This window comes from Cynocephalus volans, chromosome X, assembly GCF_027409185.1.
Source record: "Cynocephalus volans isolate mCynVol1 chromosome X, mCynVol1.pri, whole genome shotgun sequence".
In the NCBI taxonomy this organism is placed as follows: domain Eukaryota; kingdom Metazoa; phylum Chordata; class Mammalia; order Dermoptera; family Cynocephalidae; genus Cynocephalus; species Cynocephalus volans.
The window spans coordinates 75,746,469-75,749,737 of record NC_084478.1 but is presented as its reverse complement, the minus strand read 5'-3'; positions in this window follow the sequence as shown (position 1 = coordinate 75,749,737).

Genomic DNA, 3,269 nt, shown 5'->3' with positions numbered 1-3,269 from the left:
GGGGTTGAAATAAATGTATTCGTATGTGAAAAGGACATGAGTTTGGGGGGGCCAGAGGCAGGATGCTGAGGATTGGATGTCCTCCCAAACTCATTGAGGCTTGAGTCCCACTGTAACTGTTGAGGGTGGGAAATCCTATTATGGTAGTTGAAAGGTGGGGCCTTGAAGAAGTGATTGGATTTTGAGGACCATACCAAGAAATGGATCAATCCATTGATGGTTTTAATGGTAGTCATGGGTGTGGTTCTGAGGGTTTTAAAAGGAGTGAGGAGTTAGCTCTGTCTCTGCTTCTGCCATTTTGCCATGTGATACTCTGCATCACTACAGAGTTAGCACCAAGAAGAAGGCTCTCACCAGATGTGTTACCTGGACTTTGGACTTCGCAGCCTCTGAAACTGTAAGAAATAAATTATGGTTTTTTATATATTACCCAGTTTCAGGTATTTTGTTATAAGCAATGGAAATGGACTAATACAATGTCCCTAACTAAAACCTTCACTCTTTTTCTTGATGAGAGGTTACTACCATTGTTGGGAAAATCATAATCTGACAGGGACATAGTCAAGGTGGCTCGACACATGCCTAGGAAACCATAGTCTAGGCAACATAGCATGTTCACAAGCTAACAAATAGCAAGAACTATTGAGGTACCCACTCTGTGCTATGTTCAGGGCTAGGTACTGGATATGGAGTAGTCTCTACTCTTGGGAATTTTATAGGTCTGACTATATTGCTGATTTAGTCAGCAGTTTGGAGGATTCAGCCATATCTTCTGTAATATTTTAGAGGAGTTTCTAGCTGCAGTTATAGGACACATTAGAATAGCTCTGATTTTCTCAAAACCCAGTTATTGTCTCTTACCTTCTCTTAAAATAAAAGAGCAGTTACATCTGCTATAGGACGCTGCTGACCACAGGGGAAAGTTTGATATAAGGTCTGACTTTTTCCTGGATAATGATGTTTAACCCTTATTAGGCAGTTTTACCTATATGCCCTGACTTCTTCAGAATAGTCCAGAGTCTTTGATTTTGTTCTCTTTATTAAAGGCAATTTGTTAAGTTTCTAGTGAAAGACAATTTAATTTGTATACTTTGGAGTAACACTTTGACAAAAAAAAAAAAAAAAGAGTGGTACAAAAAGCCCTCTGTTCATTCCCTAGGTTCTGATAAGCAGATTTGTCAATAAGTATACCTTTCCTAGACAGTGGTCCCATATCCAGGGTTAGAGGGATTTGTCAGATTTAATGGCACCCATGCCATGCCACATGATGTTTATTAGGTGGTTGGGGCTCTGGAAACCACATGAAATAGGGTGTCTCAGACCCTCAAAGGCCAGCAATAGCTGCCATGGAGATTTCAGATGTCTGTCAGAAGCTTATATAAAGAGGACCACTCTTTGGCACCTGCCAATGTTTTTCTGGTTTTGTCAGCAAGACACAGGAGAGTTGTACAGACTAGTATGCTGGCCCCTTTCTCATGGTTGAATGCTCTTGCTTTGAGGGCTGTGTGACTACTGACGGTTTTTGTACTTAGTGAGAAAAGTGGGTAGCAAGGGAAGAGGAGAGTGCCCACTGTGGCTGACACCATGGGCCAGTAATCAAAACAACACAGGAGAGGGTATGTTTATATTGTGAAAAAATAGATTTTGTAGCTTACTTTCCTATGAATGAAGGAATGGGGAAAAATGTCCTAGTTGGTGGGAGAAGGTACACTTAAGCAAGAATAACAACCAAGATGACTTACCACTTACCCCATCTCCCCTGAGAACTTTCAAGGGGAGTGTGGTGGCCTCTCAAGGTACACCTGAGACTGCACACTCTCCTCTCTTCTGAGTGGTAGTACACATTTAGTACTTTCAGTACTTTAAGAAACCACCTGAAATTCACCCTGGTATGAGGTCAGGAGTGAACAAAAAAGTCTCATCTCACTTTCTCTTTGAGCAGGACAAGCCCCATGTATTGATTACTTGAACCTTTCTCATTAAAATTCCTCTTTGTGGGCCGGCCCCGTGGCTCACTTGGGTGAGTGTGGCACTGGTAGCGCCGAGGTGGTGGGTTCTGATCCTATATAGGGATGGCCGGTGCGCTCACTGGCTGAGCGTGGTGCAGACCACACCATGTGGTTGTGATCCCCTTACTGGTCAAAATATTTCATCTTTGTAGAAGACTTCCTCTTTGCATACTTAACTCTGTCTCACCTTGCATAGTTCTTCAAAGCCTTCAGAATGGTTTTATACACCTTAGCTCACTTAGTCCTCACAAGAGCTATATAAGATAGGTGAGGAACATACTGTCCCTTTTTCTCAGATTAGGTAACTGAGGCCACAAAGGATAAAGTGATTTATCCAAGATCATTGGTTGAAAGAGGAAGAGCCAAGTAGGGTGACCAGCCATCCCAGTTTGCATGGGACTGTTCCAGTTTTAGCACTGGAAGTTCTGTGTCCTGGGAAACCTCTTAGTCATCAGCACACTGAAATGACTGATTACCCTATGGCCAGGATTAGAATCCATATCCCCCAGTTGTCATTCCAATGCTAATTTTACTACCTTATGCCATCTGTCTTTCAAGAATTGTAATCTGAGTAATGTTTCCTCTTCTGTACACCTTAGTGCACCAGGATATTTCTACCATGCTAGATCATCCTCCTCTCTCATGCTAGAACAGAAACAATGGCAGCTAGTTGTCCTCAGAGGTACTGAAGACACTGTTGGCAAAGGAGAACCATGTTGCAGCTTTCACACCCACAAAATAATGATGATAATCCCCATACTGTTTACCTTACAGGGATGTTGTATAGATCAAATAATAATAGGTGTGAAAGTGCTTTCTAAACTGTTAAGGGTTTTTCACACATGAAGGATTGTGATTATTCTGTACCCTCTGGGCAGAAGCTAACACTTTGTCCTATCATTCTCTTTACCACTTCAGCTCCTGGGATAGCCACTAGCTGTGTGAATTTGGGCAAACTCCTTGGCATCTGTGCCTCAGTTTCCTCATCTGCAAAATGGAACTAATAATAATTCCTAATATGGTTGTTTAGAGAATTGAATGAGCTATTACATGGAAAGCATTTAGAAGAGTTCCTGGCACATGGTCGAATTATATAAGCAACGAGCTCTTTTGGGTTGGCTTTCTCGGCCCTCTAACTCAGAGACAGAGTTTAGCTTAAGAGGACCCAGAAGCCAAGTAACATGGAAGCCACTACTTAACTTGAAATCCCTTCCCACCAACTCCGTAGTTCTTGTGTTCTATACTCACAGCCTTCCCACC